At 43.4% G+C, this 22,351-nt stretch overlaps 1 long non-coding RNA gene across 3 annotated transcripts; it reads left to right on the top strand.

Moving 5' to 3' along the window:
• The first annotated feature begins 5,708 nt into the window (after nt 1–5,708).
• On the top strand, nt 5,709–19,618 carry LOC129639213 (uncharacterized). 3 transcript variants are annotated; one of them, XR_008708265.1, is made up of 3 exons: nt 5,709–6,091; nt 6,871–7,762; nt 19,604–19,618. It is a non-coding gene; the product is annotated as an uncharacterized LOC129639213 (long non-coding RNA). The 3 variants fall into 3 exon arrangements; XR_008708264.1 differs by lacking the exon at nt 19,604–19,618 and adding an exon at nt 14,653–15,570; XR_008708263.1 differs by lacking the exon at nt 19,604–19,618 and adding an exon at nt 10,132–11,700.
• Nucleotides 19,619–22,351: the final 2,733 nt, after the last annotated feature.

The following is a 22,351-nucleotide window of genomic DNA, read 5'->3' as shown; positions in this document are numbered from 1 at the left end:
GCTGCCAAACAAATTATTTGAAAACAATGAAATATGACTTCCAGTTTCCAGAGGTTCAGAGATTTCAGGAAAGTGGTGAAATATTATTTCCATTTTGCACATGAGGAAACCGAAGCACAGAAAATTAACCAGCTTAAGTTCATTCTCAGTTGGGGAAGAGAGGGTCAAACCTAAGTATTCTGACTCCTGAACTCCCTACTTTTAGGTGTTTCGCCCTGCTGAGTTCAGCCTCGACAGCTATATTCACAACCTGTGTAAAGCACAGTGTATCCAGAGCATGGTGAAGAATCTGGAGCTGATTACAATGCTCAGCAAGATTCCAGTATGTTCCATGCTGGAGCACAGTGTTAGACTCTAGTCCTGCTGGAGAATGTGTGACTCTGGATAATGCACTTGTTCTTTATCTGAATTTTAGAATTGAGCCTGTAACCTCGAGAAGAGGGGACACAGTTGAGCTATTAAGGAAACAGATGGTCTGTGGCTTGGCGATTTGGGGCAGGTGAGGAAAATTGTAGAATGGTTCAGGTTTCTGTCTTGGATGGTGGTTCTCATCACTGAGCTAAACAAAACATTGAGAAACAGATTTAGGAAGAAAGATAGTTAACTCCACTTGGGGTCACAGTGAGTTTGAAGAGCTCACAGGACATCCAGGGACATGGTGGCGGTCACCAGATACTTGGGCTTCAAACTCAGTGGAGAGAGTCGGCATCAAAAATACGAACTTCTGGGACTTCCCTGGTGGGGTCCAGTGGTTAAGAATCTGCCTTGCAATGCAGCAGACATGGGTTCAATCCCTGGTCCAGGAAGTAAGATCCCACATGCCACAGAGCAACTAAGCCTGTGTACCATAACTACTGAGCCCACACACCTAGAACCCATGCTCCGCAACAAGAGATGCCATGGCAATGAGAGGTCCTCACACCACAATGAAGAGTAGCCCCCACTCTCCACAACTAGAGGAAGCCCGTGTGCAGCAACGAAAGAAGCTGTGCACTGCAACAAGTGTAACCCCCAAATATAAATATTAAAATTAATTTAAACAAAACAGTAATATTCAAAAAAATACAGACTTCTGAGTCCTCAGCCTTAGGAATATGGAAAGGGAGACCACATATAGACTCTTAGGAATGGACCACTGACAGTGGGGCCCTGAAGACAATGACTTTAACCCACAGATACAGAAGAGTCTGAAGGGAACTGAGAGAAATGGCAAAGACAAAAAGGGAGAAAATCAGGAGCTAGAAGTGTCTCTAAAGAGAAAATTACAATTGGAAAAGCTGGACAATATGCCTTCTATTGTGATGCTTTAGGAAGTTGACTTCCCCACCAATGAAGTATTTTTAAAAATATATGTGTATATATATATAATTAAGATAAATATAGATAAATTGAGTTATGTATCAAACATACTGGAAATATTTTGCAAGTATGAAAACAATCTCATAAAGACTCTACATCTAATTTCCAATTTATAGGAAGTTCAAAGACTAGACTAACATAAGACTCTGTGAAGACAATGAACCAAATCCAGAATTGTGAAATTTAATAAGACAGAAAACCCAGTTTCTTCAGCAAATGGACTTTTATGAAGTGTGTGTTGGAGAAGGGGTCATGGTGCATAAGGAACTGTCAATAAAATATTTTTAAAGTTCTGATCTGTTGAAGACAAAACTCCACAGTTGAACTCATATGATGTCTGGGGTTTCCTTTAAAGAATGTGTCCCAATGGCAGAGCATGTGAGAGAGAACACAGTGGGCAAAATGCTGACAATTGTTGAAGTAGGGTGATGGATACATGGAAGTTCGTAATGCTTTTATCTGTAGCTTTATGTTTGAAAATTCCATAATAAATTTTTAGAAAATGAAATGGAATTTGGAGGAAAGAGATTAACAGTATTGTCACAGAAAGTTCTGGTAAATTAAGAATAGACTAGTAGAGTTTGGCTTAACAATCTAGAAACCACTGTAACCTAAAGGGCCTTAAAGCAATTTCAGTGGAAAGGTGGGGAAGAATACCAGTTTATATCAAAAGCTAAGATCTTGGGGTTGGGGGAAGACTGCAGCATGTCAAAGGGACGTGGGAGCCAATCTGAAAGATCTCCCAGTGGCCAAATGGAACAATTGAAGCAACAAAATCTATAACAGAGAATTGGATTATAACCCAAAGTATAAAAGAGATATATATGACTTCATACTGATAAGTGATTGTATAATAAAGGAGGAGAAGAGACAAATCTTCCAGAATTCTAAATAATGGCTGTAGATCCTGCCCCTTCTAGAGGTCTGACCTTACTCTTCCTCCCCTCCTCTTCCTGACCTTCTCCCTCCCCAAAGAACAGGGAAGAGAAAAGGGGAAATAACAACTTTCAGTGGAAAAGCTTCACCAACACCACATTATGCACATGCTCAAGGTCAGCATCGCTGGTGGTAAGTTCTTCGGGTACCGTGCTACCATGTGCTACTACCTGATGTCTCAGAACCTGTAACCCCAGTCTCACCATGAGAAAACATCAGATAAAGTGAAATTGGGGGACATTCTAGAAAATACCCAACTGGTCCTCTTCAAAACCCTCAAGGTCATGAAAAGCAAAGAAAGATGAAAACTGTCAGAGGAGACCAAAGAGACATGAAGACGAATTGCATCATGGGATTCTGGTTGGATCTTGGAGCAGAAAAGGGGCATTATGTGGGGAAGATGGTGAAATCCACATCAAGTATGCACCAGCGTTCATTTGACAAATGGCCCGTGGTTAACCCTAATTATGGAAGAAACTGGGTGAAAGTTTACAGGAACCATATTATCTTTACAACTTTTCTATAAATCTAAAATAATTCTGAAATAAAAAGGGGTTTAAAATAAAAATAGAAATTAAGTACAGGTTTTTCTAAAGAAAGAATTTACAAAGCCTCTTTCCTTACTTCTGAGTGCTGTAGAATCTGGCACTAGGACACCAGAATGACAAGGCCGAGGGCAAAGGTGAGGACCTGACCTTTTATTAGGTACCTGATGTATGTAGTGCTGGGCAATCTATACACATTACCTGCCTGTTTCTCCTAACAACCTGAAAAAGCAGCATCCCCAATTATCTAAAGAGCAAATTGATTCAAACTAAGAAGAAGTAACATGCCTAATGGCTGGGAGGTTGAATGGAAATGGTGAGGGGTGACTGCAAATGGGAGCAGGGTTTCCTTTTGAGGTGAGGGGACTATTTTGGAACTTGGAAGAGATGGTGATGATGCAATACTGCAAATGTACTAAATGCCACTGCATTGTTCACTTGAAAATGGTTACTTTTATGTGAATTTCAGCTCCGTGAAAAAAGGTGCAATACTTACTAAAAAGGTTGAGAAGCTGTGGTCTGGGGATGGTGAAAACACCTGGAGAGTGATGTGCAGAAATCACATGGTATGTAGTAGCTCTCAGTTTTCATTTTTTATTGCCAAAGAACACTCCCACAAATAAGTATTAGTATATGACTGAACACTACTAGTCCATAGAACAAACAGGGTTTGAGAAACACCTTTTCATTGAATGAGGCCTCATTTTAACAAAGAGAACAATGTTGGGGTCTTATTTGGCTACGAGTGCCATAGAAGCCACCCACGTGGCTTCAGGAAATAGAAGAGGACCCAAGACCTGTTTGAAGAGAAACTGTTTGGGGGCTCAGTCTATTCCTGGAATGGGTATATCAGACAGTATGTAAATGGAATGGCACACACTTCAGGTAGAGTAACCTACAGCAGCAAGAAGCAGAAAATTTGGCTGTGTATGGGACACAGAATGGAGATCAATCTGTCAGAGTCCTGAGGTTCTCAGACCTGGTGGTATACGGGGATCACTTGGATCCATTCCAGCCAGTTGAATCAGCATCACCAGCAGTGAGGCCCAGGCACTGCTGTTGGATTGAAAGCTCTCTCAGTGGTCCTGATGTGCAGCCAGGTTTGAGCCCTCTAGCCTAGATCAGCTGTTCCCAAATATGTCAGAACCTACTGATATTCAGTTTGCGGTGCGGTCTTATCCACTCTGTATCCAAGCTTAGCATGTGTAGGAATCACCTGGTGAGTTTGTTACAACCAATTTCTGGCTCCTGCCATCTGATTGTGATTTAGCGGTCTAGGGTGGGGCCCATGAACTTACATTGGTACTAAGTTCCCAAGTGACGCTGGTGCTGAGTGGCAGTGATGTAAGCACATCCATACACAATAAAGGCAAAGTCTGCAAACAGTTTGCTTTCTTCAAGGATATATAACAAAAGTAGATTCAAGTGTAAGGGGGACAGTGTGGTGGCTTAAGGGCAGCCACGCCAGGGATCGCAAGTATCCCACAGCTTTTCATCCTTCATAGTGTGTCCATCATGATGGTGAGGTCATGAATCCCTGGGTGAGAGTCAGGGGCTCATGAAGGTGAGTAATGACCCAGGGAAGAAGGGTCTTCCATGCTAGACTATGGACTCTGTAAACAACTGCAAGGTCTTTACAAAGGCCTGGACTTAACAAAGCCATTTCTCAAGAAGATGTTTGCAGTACCTGTTTGAAGGCAATTACAGTAATGGGAATGAATGGGGCTTGCCTAGAGAAGTGGCAGTGGTACTGGAGACAGAAGATGGATGCAAGAGACTGGCATAAATGGCAACTCCATCCTTCCAAGCACTCAAGTTACTTTTCTCTTTCGCTCCTCCAACCAATCCAGTAGCAATTCTGTTGGCATTGCCTACTTGTCACATTGCCCCTGGGGTCCAGGTCCCGCCACCACCATCTCTCACCTGGGTTCACTCAGTGGCTTTCTAATCACCCTTGCCCTCCTACAATCTGTGCTTAATACACTTCCTACAGAGATGCCTCTAAAATGTAAGCCAGGTCACAACACTTCCCTGCTCCCATCTCATTTACAATAACAATGCAAGTCCTCCCAGTGTACTCAAAGGCACGGCAAGATCTGGTCCCCGCTCATCTTTCTGAGGGCTTCCCTGGTAGCTCAGTTGGTAAAGAATCCGCCTGCAATGTAGGAGACCCCAGTTCGATTCCTGGGTCAGGAAGATCTGCTGGAGAACGGATAGGCTACCCACTCCAATATTCTTGGGCTTCCCTTGTGGCTCAGCTGGTAAAGAATCTGCCTGCAATGCATGAGACCTGGGTTCGATCCCTGGGTTGGAAAGATCCCCAGAGAAGGGAAAGGCTACCCACTCCAGTATTCTGGCCTGGAGAATTCCATGGACTGTATAGACCATGGGGTCACAAAGAGTCGGACACCACTTAGGGTCTTTCACTTCACTTCATCTTTCTGACTTGGGTTTGGTTTCCTTGCCCACCCTCTCATCTCCTAACTCTTTCTAGGACCTTGCAACTCAAACTGAGGTCTCTGGACCAGCAGCATCAGCATCATGTGGGAACTTAATAGAAATGCAGAGTTTCAGGTCCTGTCCAGACCTACTGAATCAAAATCTGCATTATAACAAGAGCCCTGGGGTATTCTACACATCACCATGGGAGGCAGGATCCAAATCAGCCTGACACACTGCTGTCCACAGGATTTTGCATTTGTCAGTCCTCTACCCAGATGGCTTACCCTGTAAGGATCAGTAAGCATCACAAGAGTCCTCCCCTCCCATTCATATGACACCCTCTCAATGTCCTATTTAAAGTTGCAACCGACTCCACCAGGAGGCACTTCTTAAGCCCTCTATGCTTTTTTTCCCCACCCCCAAGCACTTACCACCACCTGAAAGTTGTGGCCTCCAGGGAGTGGAATCAGGTGTGGCATGATGGGGGCTAGGTCTCTGACTTTCCTGAGTCTGTCTTGCAGAGTTCTTTGACGTTAAAACTCTGTGCGTATATACCTTTTGTTTGTGTGTTGAGGTTAAAAATTGCCAGAGAGTCTGATTCCACATGTAAGGAGGCTGGGAGTCAGGGCTCCATCTCAGGAACAAGTAAAAACTGAGCAGACTGAAAAATCAACTCCTGTTCTTGGGTCTTTAAGAGGGGAGGACACAGAGCAACTTCTGCCTGCAAGAATGGAGATAAGAGCAAATACAGGACTCACAGCTACCATGGCAGAGACTCGGAGCAGAAACCTTATGGGAACAAGTGTCGGGTAGGAAAACACAAACTGTAACTGACAAATTGGCGGAGGCTCAGTGTGGAAAAGTCTGAGGGTTAAGAACTCCAGGGGGTCCAGTGATAAGGGGGCCCCCCCACTACATGGTGGTATTTCTCTTCAGGAATTTGACCAGATTCCCACGGTAAATGCCGGAGAAAGGTCCCCTTGGGTTTTCAGCAGGGGGAAAAAAAACAGGTTTTTTTGGAAGATAATTGCCTTACAATGTTGTGTTAGTTTCTGCTGTACAACGAAGTGAATCAGCTGTATGTATACATACATCCCTTCTGTCTTGAACCTTCCACTCCATCCCATCCCTCTAGGTCACCACAGCCCACTGAGCTGAGCTCCCTATGCTATTCAGCAGCTAAAAGGAACCATTTTGAAATAAGCCAGGGCCCTTTTTTTTCTTTACGAGGCCTGCCCTGGGGAAAATTAGTTAACCAGAACTCCGGGAGTTGGTGATGGACAGGGAGGTCTGGCGTGCTGTGATTCATGGGGTCGCAAAGAGTCAGACACAACTGAGCGACTGAAATGAACCGAACCTATGGGGATATTATTATCAGGGCCTAACTGACCTGGGGATGGGAAATATCCAACTCCAGCCATCCTGTCCACCTAAGGGAGGGAAAAAAACTGAGAAGCATTTGTGAAGTTCACCATCCAGTGAGCTAGGGTTATGAAAAGGTCAAAACATAATCACCTGAGAATTCTTCCCCTCCCCCGACTTCTGACCACAGGACTGAAGGTCCACTTACAGCATTTCCTTTTACCAGGTATATCGTGTCCAACGATCAGGGAAAAATTACAGGGCACATCAAAAGGCAAAAAGCACAGTTTGAAGAGACAAAGCAACCATCAGAACCAGACGTAACAGGAACATAGGAATTATCAGCCCAGGAATTTAAAACAACTCTGATGCATATGCTAATAGCTCTAATGGATAAAATAGAAAACATTTAAGAACAGCTGGGCAATGGAAGCAGAGAGATGGTAATGCTAAAAAGAAATGCTAGAGATCAAAAAACACTGGAACAGAAATGAAGAATGCTTTGATGGGCTTATTAGTAGACTGGACACAACTGAGGAAAAACAACTCTGAGCAGGAGGAGAGATCAATAGAGTCCTCAAACACCAAAAAGCAAAGAGAAGACTGAAAAAAAGCAAGAACATAATATGCAAGGTCTGTGGGACAACTGAAAAAGGTGTACATGCATACTCAATCATGTCTGAGTCTTCACAATCCATGGACTGTAGCCCACCAGGCTTCTCTATCCATAGGTGTAACATACACGAAATTGGGAAAACTAAAACTTGGCATATCATCTTCAAATTACAGAAAATCAAAGATAAAATCCTGAAAGAAGCTAGAAGATAAAAACAGCTTTCCTATAAAGAAACAAAGAATTACATCCAAATTCTCTGCAGACACCATGCAAACAAGAAGAGAGTGAAATGAAATATTTAAAGGATTGAGAGAAACAAACTTACAGTTCCGTACCCAGAGAAATACATTCTCAGGCAAACAAAAATTGAGTGAAAAACCCTTGTTGCCAAGAGACCTGCCTTGCAAGAAATGTTAGAAGTTTTTTGGAGAGAAGGAAATACAGGTCAGAAACTCAGATCTACATGAAGAAAGGAAGAACATCAAAGAAGGAATAAATGATGGTAAGACAAAAACTTTTCTCTTTTATTTTTCCATTTGATAGTTGGGTTATTCTGATGCAATTTCATTGTTTAAGGAAGTATGGTTATACTAATTGGTTCATTTTCATCCTGAAGAAAACTAAGAGCCTCTATGTAACAGCCTCTGTCTTTTGTGATTTTGTCAAATTCAAACTTTGGCTGGTTAAAAAAAAAAAATATATATATATATACACACACACACACATATCTTGATAAGATTTTTTTCTGGAACATTTTTTAAGCCTTCAAGTAGTTTGAAAACATTTGCCTATTTGCATATTCTACTGGGGACAGCCTTTCAGAGCATTTACCCCACCTGTACTGAAAATCGCTTTTCTCCCAGCTGATGGTAGTGCAGCTTGATGGAGGTGATCAGGGAAAAATGAGGAGTGAGCAAGCTTTACAACCTACTTCTAATTCTCTTCATTAGTAGACTCTCAGCCACCCCAGCTCCTGCCTAGTCAGACCTGCAAATATGTGGCCAAAAAGCAGGTTTGTAACTAGTACCAAGTGTGTGTTAGTCGCTCAGTTGTGTCCTACTTTATGCGACACCATGGACTGTAGCCCACCAGGTTCCTCTGTCCATGTGATTTCCCAGGCAAGAATACTGGAGTGGGTTGCCATTTCCTTCCTCAGGAGATCTTTTCAACCCAGGGATCGAACCCACATCTCCTGCACCGCAGGAAGGTTCTTTACCGTCTGAGCCACCAGGGAAGCCCCAGCTAGTACCAAAATACATTATAAATAAAATAGAATGTCTGTCAGAAAGAGAATCAGGTTGTGCTTCCCATTCCCACTCTTGCTTAAAGATACCTGTATATTTAAGCTCACGGGGGACTTAGAAACCTGTTCTGCTTCAAGCAAAAATTCGGAATGTCTGAGTACATTCATTTTGCATGGTCACAGGGAAGTGTCTTTGGGAAATGGTGCAGCAAAATTAGCAATACAGTTGGTGTGTGAACAAGTAACGTGTGAAATGTGTAGGGCAGAGAGGATGAGCCTGATCATAGGCTAAAAAATAATTCTGAAATGTGATCACTGGAAAACTTGAACTAATTATAAAGGAGGAAACAAAACTCATTATTTAACAATGTCTTGTTAAGCCGGGCTTCCCTGGGGGCTCAGATGGTAAAGAATTTGCCTGCAATGCTGGTGACCTGGATTTCATCTCTGGGTGGGGAAGATTCCCCTGGAGAAGGAAATGGCAACCCACTCCAGTATTCTTGCCTGAAGAATCCCATGGACAGAGGAGCCTGGCAGGCTAGTAAAGAGTCAGACACAGCTGAGCAATGAACACTTTCACACTTGTTAAGCTATACAGGTGTCTCTTTTGGAAGCTGAATTCCAACATAGATCTAACTTAAAAGTTTCTTTTTACTTTTCATTTTACCTAAAATTTCTAAAAAATTTTAATTGTGATACAGTTGATGTATAACATTTGTTTCTGGCATCCAACATAATAATTTGATGTGGAAATGATGACCAGAATAAGTAGTTAACGTCCATCACCTCACAGTTACATTTTTATCTTCTGATAAAAATTTAAGACTGTCTTAGCAAATTTCAAATATACAATACAATATTATCAACATTAGAATTAATCAACTGTTAACTATAGTTACCATGCTGTACATTACATCCCCAGGACTTATTTATCTTACAACTGAAAAGTTTGCTCCTTTTGACCCCCTTCACCCATTTTGCCCAGCCTCCATTCCCTACTTCTGGCAATCACCAATCAGTACGTAACTATTTGTTCATGAGGTTTTTTAGATTCCACATGTAAGTGAGATCATATCTGTCTTTCTCTGTCTGACTTATTTCACTTAATACCCTCAAGGTCCACCCATGTTGTTGAAAGTGGCAGAATTTCCTTTTTTTTATGGCTGAATAATATCCCATTTTATATTTATACACTTTCTTATCCATTCATCTGTCATCACATAATTTGTTTCCACGTTTCAGCTATCATAAATAATGCTGCAGTGAACATTAGTGTACAGATGTCTACAAGATAATGATTTCCTTTGGATCTACCCCCCAAAGTAAGACTGAGCAACTGAACTGACTGAACTGACGGATGGTTAGTCATGTGGGGCACCTTTTCATGTTCCTGTTCGCCATTTGTAGGTCTTCTAATGAAAACAGCAATAGCAATGCAATATGCAAAATGAAATAGCAATCTACTGAAAGGGAGAAAATACTTGCAAATCACGTAAAAGGGGCTAATACCCAAAACATATTAGGAACTCATACAACTCAGAAAACAATCTGATTTAAAAATGGGCACAAGGGTTCCTTTTCTCCATCTCCTCATCAACACTTATTATTTCTTGTCTTTTTGATAACAGCCATCCTGACAAGTGTGAGGTGATCCCTCATTGTGGTTTTGATTTGCATTTCCCTGATGGTTTAAAGCTCAACATTCAGAAAACGAAGATCATGGCATCTGGTCCCATCACTTCATGGGAAATAGATGGGGAAACAGTGGAAACAGTGTCAGACTATTTTTTTGGGATCCAAAATCACTGCAGATGGTGATTGCAGCCATGAAATTAAAAGACGCTTACTCCTTGGAAGGAAAGTTATGACCAACCTAGATAGCATATTCAAAAGCAGAGACATTACTTTGCCAACAAAGGTCCGTCTAGTCAAGGCTATGGTTTTTCTTGTGGTCATGTATGGATGTGAGAGTTGGACTGTGAAGAAAGCTGAGCGCCAAAGAATTGATGCTTTTGAACTGTGGTGTTGGAGAAGACTCTTGAGAGTCCCTTGGACTGCAAGGAGATCCAACCAGTCCATTCTGAAGGAGATCAGCCCTGGGATTTCTTTGGAAGGAATGATGCTAAAGCTGAAACTCCAGTACTTTGGCCACCTCCTGCAAAGAGTTGACTCATTTGAAAAGACCCTGATGCTGGGAGGGATTGGGGGCAGGAGGAGAAGGGGACGACAGAGGATGAGATGGCAGGATGGCATCGCTGACTTGATGGACGTGAGCCTGAGTGAACTCCAGGAGTTGGCGATGGACAGGGAGGCCTGGCGTGCTGCGATTCATGGGGTTGCAAAGAGTCGGACACGACTGAGCAACTGAACTGACTGAACTGATGGATGGTTAGTCATGTGGGGCACCTTTTCATGTTCCTGTTCGCCATTTGTAGGTCTTCTCTGGAGAAAAGTCTATTCAGATCCTCTGCCCATTTTTAAATCAGATTGTTTTCTGAGTTGTATGAGTTCCTAATATGTTTTGGGTATTAGCCCCTTTTACGTGATTTGCAAGTATTTTCTCCCTTTCAGTAGATTGCTATTTCATTTTGCATATTGCATTGCTATTGCTGTTTTCATTAGTTTCCTTTGCTATACAGAAGCTTTCTAGGTGGATGTAGTCCCACTTGTTGATTGTTACTTTTGTTGTCTTTTCATCAAATCCAAAAAAAAAATCATTGCCAAGACCTCTGTCAGGAAGCTTGCCCCCTATGTTTTCTTCTACAAGTTTTATAGTTTCAGACTTTACATCCAAGTCTTTAATACATTTTCAGTTGATTTCTGTGTATGATGTAAGATTTTACCTTTTAGTTTATTTTTTACTTTTACTTTTTATTTTTCTTATTGCTAATTGATCTAACAGATAACAGTTCAAAATAATAGCACCTATCTATTTGATTGCATATAGGTATTTATATTGGAGAAGGCAATGGCACCCCACTCCAGTACTCTTGCCTGGAAAACCCCATGGATGGAGGAGCCTGGTGGGCTGCAGTCCATGGGGTCGTGAAGAGTCGGACACAACTGAGCGACTTCCCTTTCACTTTTCACTTTCCTGCATTGGAGAAGGAAATGGCAACCCACTCCAGTGTTCTTGCCTGGAGAACCCCAGGGATGGGGGAATCTGGTGGGCCTCTGTCTGTGGGGTCACACAGAGTTGGACGCGACTGAAGAGACTTAGCAGCAGCAGCAGCAGCAGCAGGTATTTATATATCTTGTGTGTGTGCCAAGATTGCTGGGGGAAATATCAATAACCTCAGATATGCAGATAACACCACCCTTATGGCAGAAAGTGAAGAACTAAAGAGCCTCTTGATGAAAGTGAAAGAGGAGAGTGAAAAAGTTGGCTTAAAGCTCAACATTCAGAAAACGAAGATCATGGCATCTGATCCCATCACTTCATGGCAAATAGAGGGGGAACAGTGGCTGACTTTATTTTTCTGGGCTCCAAAATCACTGCAGATGGTGACTGCAGCCATGAAATTAAAAGACACTTACACCTTGGAAGGAAAGTTATGACCAACCTAGACAGCATATTAAAAAACAGACATTACTTTGCCAACAAAGGTCCATCTAGTCAAGGCTATGGTTTTTCCTGTGGTCATGTATGGATGTGAGAGTTGGACTGTGAAGAAAGCTGAGCGCCAAAGAATTGATGCTTTTGAACTGTGGTGTTGGCGAAGTCTCTTGTGAGTCCCTTGGACTTCAAGGAGATCCAACCAGTCCATCCTAATGGAAATCAGTCCTGAATATTGATGGGAAGGACTGATACTGAAGCTGAAACTCCAATACTTTGGCCACCTGATGCAAAGAACTGACTCATTTGAAAAGACCTTGATGCTGGGAAAGATTGAGGGCAGGAGGAGAAGGGGAGGACAGAGGATGAGATGGCTGGATGGCATCACGGACTCAATGGACCTGAGTTTGGGTAAACTCCAGGAGTTGGTGATGGACAGGGATGCCTGGCGTGCTGAGGTTCATGGGGTCGTGAAGAGTTGGACACAACTGAGTGACTGAACTGAACTGTGTGTGTGCATGTGTATATGCTTACATATGCTCATGTATCAGTGAAATGAGTGAGAGCAATGATACAAGGGATGAAAGGGAGGAATTAGGATTATTTTGTTATTATAACGTCCTTACACTACCTGTAAAGTGGTATAGTGTTATTTTAAAATGGATTTGGAGTAGTTGTAAAGTATTATTATTATTGTAGACTCTAGGGAAACCACTAAAAAAGTAAAACACGAAAAGCGGTATAGCTGATATGATAGAGGAAACAAATTAGAATCCTAGAAAATGCTTCATTAAAATCACAAAAGACAGAAAAAGGGAGTAGAAGATAAAAATAGGAACAAAAACTCCAACCAGAAGAGAGGGGCACAAATTACTCGTATCAGTAACGAAAGAAGGCACAGCATTCTACCCACAAATATGATAATCTAGATAAAATGGACCAATTCCTTGAAAGACACAATCTTCCAAAAGTCTTATAAGAAGAAATAGGTGATCTGCATTGGCCTATGTCTCTTTAAAAATTGAATCAATAGTTAATAACCTTCCAAAATAGAAAGCACCACGCCCAGATGGGTTCACTGGTAAACTCTATCAAACATTTAAGGAAGAAATGACACCAAGTCTTTCAGTCTCTTTCAGAGGACAGAAGCACAGGGAATACTGGCTTCCCTCATAGCTGAGTTGGTAAAGAATCCACCCGCAATGTAGGAGACCTAGGTTCGATCGCTGGGTTGGGAAGATCCCCTGGAGAAGGGCAAAGCTACCCACTGCAGTATTCTGGCCTGGAGAATTCCATGGACTATTCAGACTAAACAGCAAAGAGTCGGACACAACTGAGTGACTTTCACTTTCATCCTGTGATTAGGCCAGCATTATCCTAAGGCCCAAACCAAAGACCCTACAAGAAAAGAGAAATACAGACCAATGTCTCTCATGAACATAGATGCCAAAATCCTCAACAGAGAAGATATACAGATGGTGAATAAGCATATGAAAAGATGCTCCACGTCATATGTCATCAGAGAAATATGCACATCAGAAAAATGCAAATTAGAATAGTAATGAGACACCACTCCACATCTGTTAGAGAATGGCCACTGACAAGACCACCTGCTAATGAGGATGCAGAGCAACAGGCACCCTCATTCATGGCTACTGGGGATGCAAAATCATCCAGCCACTTTGAAAACCAGTTTGGTAGTTTCTAACAAAACTCAATATACTCTTAGCATACATTTCAGCAATACACTGATATTTACCCAAAGGAGTTGAAAACTTACGTCCACACACACAAAAAAACTGCGTGTAGTTGTTTGTAGCAGCTTTATTAATAATTTCCCCAAATTGGAAGCAACCAATATGTCCTTCAGTAGGTGAATGGGTAAATAAACTTGGTACATCCAGAAAGTGGAATATCATTCAGCACTAAAAAGGAAATCAACTATCAAGCCATGAAAAGACACGGAGGAAATTCAAATGCATATTACTAAGTGAAAGAAGGCAATCTGAAAAGGCACATGCTGTGTGATTCCAATGATATGACATTTTGGAAAAGGCAAAACTATGGAGACAGTAGAAAGATCAGTGTTTGCTGCTGGAAGTGGTGGGGACGAGGGCTTGATAGAGCACAGAGAGGTTTTAGTGCAGTGAACATACTCTGTGATATTTCAGTGATGGATAGCTGTTATTATACATTTGTCCAAACTCACAGAATGCACAACACCAAGAGTGAACCCTGACATAAACTGTGGACTTTGGATGATGGTATGTGTCAATGTAGATTTATCCTTTGTAACAAGGTGCTTTTCTATTGTGGGCTGTTGATAATAGGGGAGGCCATGCATGTGTGCAGGCCGGGGCTGTGTGGGAAATCTCTGTACCTTCCTCTCACTTTTATTGCAAACCTAAAACTGCTCTAAAAAAGCTAAGTGCAAGTGACGTGAAAGTTGCTGAGTGGTGTCCAACTCTTTGCGACCCCATGGACTATACAGTTCATGGAATTCTTCAGGCCAGAATATGGGAGTGGGTAGCCTTTCCCTTCTCCAGAGGATCTTCCCAACCCGGGGATCAAACCCTGGTCTCTCACATTGCAGGTGGATTCTTTACCAGCTGAGCCACAAAGGAAGCCCCTAAAAAAGCTAAGTCTTTTGTAAAACTGCCAGAGAATGGACACCAAACTAAGGAGCCCTGGTTCCAGCAGAACCTGCAAAAGGGACAATTCCACCACTGTGACACTGCTCCAGCTATCATGAGCTCAGGCAGTGAGTGCCCTGGCAACAAGGAAGGAGAAACAGCCTGGAAGCTCAGTGAATATCAGTCTTCATGCTTACCAAGCTGAGATAAAGAGCTTTGCCGGCTGTGGGATGTCCATACCCATCGAACTGTAGACATGGAAGAAAGGAGTGGCCACAGTTGTTTGAATGTCTGAAGGAACGTGTGCCTCATGAGAGCTGTGTCCAGATATTTCCAACCCTCCTTCCAGCCAGCAGTAAGACAGCAAGGTCCCCAAGCCATGTGACTTGCTTTGGCCAATGAAATGCCAGCAGAAGCTTTTCAGCGCCTGCACACAGTGGTTCCTTTTTCCTGGGTGCCAGTGATGCCAACGCGTGGATGACATGAGGCCTTGGACAGTGAGCCCCATCAGTCCGCGGGAGTAAGGATGTGGTGGGCAGCCTCCAGCTGTCCACTTGGTAGTGCAGTCCCACAAGGGATATGCAGTGTGAGCAAGAAATAAACCATTGCTCTTTAAAGCCATGACACCTTTGAGTCATTCGCACAGCCCAAGCCCAAACTAACTTCTGACTGGTGTGGGAAGGGACCACTGAAGAGAAGGAGATGAAGCTTTCAAAAAGTTCAACAGAATAAGGCCCAGTAAACAGAGCAGTGCCATCTCCTCTACCCAGAAGTCGTAAGTCACATGTACAGGATGCACACTCTTGGTGAAGAGCTGCAAGTAGCCCACCAATATGCTTTGTTTGGCCATGATAGTATTAGTTTAAGGGTTTCAACCTGGAAGATTGGGTGTGAATGTGATTTATTTCCTTCTTAACTATAGTCCCCTGCTCCCTACTTACTCATGAACAGCAAACTCGCTTGACCTGGGTACTTGCCTACCTAGCCCCTGAAGGCACCAGATCCCTGGTGGTTTAGGCATCAACCCATTGAGAGAGGGTAGAGTAGGCATGACCAGGTTCACCTTGTTGTTGTTCAGTTGTTAAGTAGTGTCCGACTCTTTGCCACCCCATGAACTGCAGCACACCAGGCTTCCCTGTCCTTCACTGTTGCCCAGATTTTGCTCAAACGTATGTCCATTGTGTTGATGATGCCATCCAACCATCTCATCCTCTGTCGTCCCCTTCTCCTCCTGCCTTCAATCTTTCCCCGCATCAGGGTCTTTTCCAATGAGTCAGCTCTTTGCATCAGGTGGCCAAAGTATTGGAGCTTCAGCATCAGTCCTTCCAGTGAATATTCAGGATTGATTTCCCCAAGGATTGACTGGTTTGATCTCCTTGCTATTCAAGGGACTCTCAAAAGGGTGTTCTGCAGCACCACGGTTCAAAAGCATCAATTCTTTGGCACTCAGCCAGCTCTCATATCCATACATGACTACTGGAAAAACCATAGCTTTGACTACACGGGACCTTTGTCAGAAAAGAGATGTCTCTGCTTTTTAATATGCTGTCTAGGTTTGTCATAGCTTTTCTTCCAAGGATCAAGCATCTTTTAATTTCGTTGCTGCAGTCACCATCTGCAGTGATTTTGGAGCCCAAGAAAATAAAGTCTGTCACTTTCCACTTTCCCCCATCTATTTGCCATGCAGTGGCAAGTTCACCTAATAGATATGAAAACAGAGACTCTGAGAGGTCCGGAGGCTTCAGCGATGACACAGCAGAGCCTGAGCCTGGACCCTGGTGCCTCTGTGCAGGGCAGGCTGTGGATGCCCGAGCTGGAGACAGCTGTCTGCAGTCATCCCAGGAGGTTAATCCATTGATTGCATCCTCTATTGTCTCATCAGCCCACACACTGCCTGAGTTTATCACCAGGCAAATTCCCACTTGTTTTTAACAGGAAAATCATGCCATCCTGAAATGCCTTGAACCAAACTCTGCAGTCTCAACAAACAGCTTGCCTTCTAAATCCATAAGCTAAACACAAATCTCTCTGCATGGTTTCAGCCAAGCCATTACAGCTCTTTTTCTCTATAAGGCTGAACTTGTGCATGATGAAGAGAGCCAAGCAGAGGAAACTAAGGAAATGACTACAGTGAAATATCTCCAAGACATATTGTACTATTAAGTGCAAAAAGCAAAGTGCAGAAGAGTATGTATAGAATGGTCCCATTCATATAAATAAGACAAAATATTTACATACATTCTATGTATTTCTATTTACAGATGCAAAAAATGTCCTTAATGATATGTGTGAAATATTAGAGTTGTATCAGGAAAGCAGACAGGGGTCAGGAGTGGGAGGGGCAGGTAGTGTTCGTGCCCCAAAGTTCTGAGGCCTCACCAACTCCAACCACTGGCCTCTGTGACTTGGCCAGAAGGCTCCCTCTGGCTACAGAGCCCTCTGAGTCCACACTCGGGACAGCTGGAAGTGCTCAGGGATGAACACCCCTCAGTCAGTGACTGATGGGAACTGGTGGAGAAATACAGCTGTTTTACCTCTTGGGGCTTTGCAGGTGCCACAGTGGTAAAGAACCCACCTGCCAAGGCAGGAGCTGCAGGTTTAATCACCTGGAGAAGGGAATGGCTACCCACTCCAGTATTCTTGCCTGGAACATTCCTTGCACAGATGAGCCTGGTGGACTACAGTCCATGGAGTCACAAAGAGTTGGACACGAATGAGTGACTAAGCACCCATGCACTTTACCTCTTGAGCAGGGTGATTGTGAGAAAATTGGTGTGTGCTCCACACTGGCTTTCTTGGTGTTTCAGATGGTAAAGAATCCACCTGCAATGCAGGAGACCTGGGTTCAGTTCTTGGGTCAGGAAGATCCCCTGGAGAAGGGAATGTCAACCCACTCCAGTATTCTTGTCTGGAGAATCCCCTGGACAGAGGAGCCTGGTGGACACTCCATGGGGTCCCAAAGAGTCAGAGACCACTGAGCAACTAACACTTTCACACTTTGACTACGCTGACTCCCAGAGCGTGGACATGCTCTTTGCTGGCTGCCTTTTCCTCTCTAACTTCCTACTTCCCTGCTCTTCCAAATCAATGCTGAACCCTGTTTCAGTGCTGGTTTCTGAAGGAACGATGCCATCTAATAGAACTTTCTTGAATGGTGTGTGTCCGTTCAAGTGTTGGCCGTGTCCAGTCCAGCAGCCATAAGCCATGTGTGGCATCTAACTTTAAATTACTTAAACTTGAAAATGCAGCTCCTCGGTGGCACGAGCCCTAGCTCAGGTGCTCCACGGCCACGTGGACAGCACAGAATGGAACTCTTCCAGCATCACACGAGGTTCTGTTGAACAGTATTGGTTGGCAGTCGTTGTTGGAGGAAATGAGTGTAGATTTGTAACATATGCATGGAGAAGCAAACATGTTTTCAAAGGGGGCAAAGATGATTTCACCTCTGTGAGGCCGTCGATGTGTGGGGTCTTTTAGTGAAACCAGATTCTGACCCAAGCATTCTCCTGTGTACTGCCTAAACCTAAACCCTTTCCATTCTCAGCTAAGGGAAAGACTGCTGCCAGCCCATACGGCATCTTTGTGCCAATAAGACCAAAGCGCCCCTCCTTCCTGGTGGTTGCAGGCCCATGCCAGGGCATGCCAGACCTCAGCAGTGCCACTAAACAGGGCAGTGAACAGGGCACTCTGAAGGGTCTTCATGACTCTTCTTTCTGTGTTTCAAGCCTTCCCTTGGCAATAAGAACAGGTGGAATGACAGGGCTTGCATATACAAATGGGCAGGAAGGCCAAAGGATAAAATAAATACCAAGAACAGCAACTTTTAAAAAGCAACACTAATAATACTACAAGTAAAAAATATGATCTTGGGAAGTCCTTGGTGGTCCAGTGGTTAAGACTCTGTGCTTCCACTGCCAAGGGCCTGGGTTCAATCCCTGGTTGAGGAACTAAGATCCTACAAGCTGCATGGCACAGCCAAATAAGTAAATAAAAAATTTAAAAAATATATGATCTTCTTGTGTTACTATTAATTTTCAAATATTCTACTAAAGGAATTAATGGTTGTCCTGTTTTCATATATGCCTGGATCGTGTCCTGATTATGTGATCGTGCCCATTTAGTGACACATGTGGCTCTCTCTAGTCTGTTTAACTACTTAAGAGGATGAAGAAACTGATGACCACATACAGTATCTGACTGTTATATAATCCAGCTGTATGCAATGTCCAGAATAGGCAAGTCCATGGAGACAAAAAGTAGGCTGGTGTTTGCCAGGGATGGAGGAGATTGTGGGGAAAGGGAATGTTAGGAGTTTGGGTTTTTTTGGAGGGGTGATGAAAAAGTTCAAAAATTGATTGTGGGCACTGGTTACACAACTCTGAATATACTAAAATCCATTAAATGGTATATTTTAGATGACTGAATCCTACAGTATGTGAAGTATATCTCTATAAAGCTATTATAAAAATGCTTACAAATACAAAGAAGGTCTTATCTACAGAGGGAAACTTGACACTAAATCTCTATAACTCCAGTCTTTGAACATCTCAACATTTTTTCTAAGTTTCTACCAAATATATTCAACAGCTTCCTGATCCTCTGTGTTAAGAGCATGTTCTTAGTAAGTAAGCTTTACCTCTCAAGCTGCTCTTCACTCTAATGGTTAAGAGTCTAACTGTTAAGAGTCTAACTGCTGGCACAAATTCAAGGGGTTCTATAACCCAGTTCTGCCATCTTGCTGTTGGGCATCATAGCACTGGAGACGGTCCCTTTCATTTTGACCACTTTCTTTCCATGCCCTTCCTGTGAAACAGACATGACTTATTAATCCTGTAGTGACTCAAATAATACTCTGGTTATCTTGGCTTAAGCTGCACACTTCATCTTCCTGACCTAAATGTTCTCTTTCAGGAAAACCAGAAACTTCGAGAGACCTAAAAATGTCATCTCACTCAATTGGTGAATGCACAGGTTAGTATCCCCATGTATTGACGGATTTGACAGCTCCCTTTGCTGCCCCCGGGAGAGAGGTCCTTTATCCTTTTGGCCTGTATTGCTTGAGTGCTTACTGACTGCTGGGTACCACGGATACAAAGCCAGCTTCTGCCCCTAAGGAGCTGCAGGCCATCCTGGGGACATACATGAGTATGACGAGAGTATATTCTCCCCTGTCACCCTCTCTACCCAGAAATTCATTAGCTCAGGAAAGGGATGAAGACCAGAAATAGAGAAAATGAGCCACCTTTGGATTTTTGAGTTCTAAAAGCCTCACACTCAGAAGGGCTAAATGGAACTCACATGTGCAACTACCACTGATCCTGGAGTATGTGAGAGAAATTAAAGCAATGCTTTGTCACCCTCTCTCAGCCACTCCACCCCACTAGATAATTCCTGGGATGGAGGCACTTGTCAGAGGAGCAATTATATGTGCAGAGATCTGTTCTGGGTTTTACACCCCCTCCCCCTGAAGAGCCTGGAGCCAGAAAATGACAGATAGAAGCTGTGGCAGATGCCATCTTTTAATATTGTCCAGATATTAGGTGGCAAGGTGCTGAGGTCCAAGGAATGAATCAGGATGGTTCTAAACCAGTCAAGGTAATTCTTCTCTTTGCCAGTCAGTGGTTTCAGGGGTGCCCTGTGACCCGGTTGTGCCCAATGAGTTATTCAGCAACAGGGTCTAATGAGGTTTTGCCTCCTCAAGAGGAAGCAGAGGACTACTCCTTCCTGCTTTGGATGCAGGCATGGGAAAATGTGATAGTGCCGCAGCAAATGTTTGATGATGAGAAGAGGGAAGCCAAGAAATCTAGCCTGTCTACTTCCAGCCTTCTCCTCACGTGAGATGATTCAATCCATAATTTAGCCCCTTGACATACAGCCAATACTGACGCCATGCAGGGATCCTGGAGGAGGTGTGTGTCTTGCCTCCAGGGTAGGACCCTGTGGCAGGAACAAGACCCTAGAGAAAGTACAGCCCCCTGGTCTCTGTCTCAGGGGTCTCAGGCAGCCAGGCGTAGACCTGGGGAACAGGCTGTTCCCATATATCTGAGGGGGGCAGAAGTGGACAGAAGCGTCTCAGCGAGTTCCACAGAAGTTCCCATGGACAGTCCTTCTTTTAAAAAAAAAAAAAACTATTAAAAAATCACCACATTGAACAAATTTGTCTACAGTTCAACAGAGCCTAGTGAATAATTTGTTGTGGGTTGGCACTGGTTCTAAGAACGAGCATTTGGGAGCAACACATGGAGGACACGTTTCATTGATCAATTCCTGGCCCATTGTGGCAGAGACTGCCAGATGTGCCCCAATATCCAATGTCCTTTCTTCCATAGTAATAGAAACCCTGATTTTTAGCTGTATGCATGGGAAGACTACATTTCCCATCATCCCTTGTAGATGGGTGTGGCCATGTGACTCTGTCCTAGCTAATCAAGTCCCATGGTTGCTGACATGTATCTTCTTTAAAAGATAGCTGGCACATGTCATTGTGCAGTTTTCTTCTTTATCCCTTCACTCTCCTGCTGCCCAGAATTCTGATGTGATGGCTGGTGTGCTGAACTTCATCTTAGACCATGCGTGCTAAGTTGCTTCAGTCATGTGCAACTCTTTGCAACTCTATGGACCATAGACCACCAGGATCCTCTGTCCATGGGATTCTCCAGGCAAGAATACTGGAGTGAGTTGCCATGCCCTCCTCCAGGGGACCTTCCCGACCCCGGGGTTGAACTCACATCTCTTTTGTCTCCTGCATTGGCAGGCGGGTTCTTTACCACTATTGCCACCTGGGAAGCCCCAAGTGGAAGGTTACACCCTGGGGTTTGGGGAGCAATGAGATGAAAAGAGTCTGGCTCCTTGAGGACTTTGAGAAACATAACAGCCACACCAGCTCTGGACCATCCTGTCCTGACTTTTATGTAAGAAAAGTTCATTTCTATCTCCTTGAACTATTATGATTTAGAGTCTTTGCTACCTACAGTGAGACCCAATACTTACTGATACACGCACCCCACAGCCATACAATGAGAAAGCCCCATGTCTGGACAGTCAGAATCTGGGCTGTTCAAGATGGAGAGCAGCTATGGTGACTTCTTCCCCTCATCTGCTCATGTCCTCTGCCCACCTTAAGCATGGTTCTAATAACTTACTTTGTCTGACTTTTCTATTTCCTTACACATAGTTACTTTCCTTTCTATTTTCTTGTTACGACCATTTCGTGAGATGCTTCAAGCTGTTTTCTTTTTTTTAAGTACAGTAGAAATAGAAGTAGTTACCAAATAGAAACAGCACAAGTAGCAGAGAATCTCATTATAACCATGCATGAAGTGGAAAGCAAAGGCGTATAAAAATCAGGTTTCTAAAAAGAAACCAGAAAAGGCATTACTGTTCTCTCGTCTGTGCTTCCTTCTGCTTTCCCTGGGGTAAATGGCACTCCCTGTGCAAGTCTCTTTTGATGGTGAACGTGCACATCTGTTATTTCTGTTTTTGAATATGATATGTCTCTTTGGGTCACAAAAGGCCATTGTTGCCCAAGTGATGAAAAGAATATTAATCCACCATGAGTGTTTTCCAGCATATAGACCTTTCTGTCATCTTTCCAGCCAACTGTTTTGTGTACTAATTAGAAAAACAGATTTCTGATACACTATTCTATATTCTGTACTT

The sequence above is a fragment of the Bubalus kerabau genome, chromosome X, assembly GCF_029407905.1.
Source record: "Bubalus kerabau isolate K-KA32 ecotype Philippines breed swamp buffalo chromosome X, PCC_UOA_SB_1v2, whole genome shotgun sequence".
NCBI classification, from domain to species: domain Eukaryota; kingdom Metazoa; phylum Chordata; class Mammalia; order Artiodactyla; family Bovidae; genus Bubalus; species Bubalus kerabau.
Note: the sequence above shows the minus strand (reverse complement) of the source record. Positions and strands in the feature narration are given on the sequence as shown.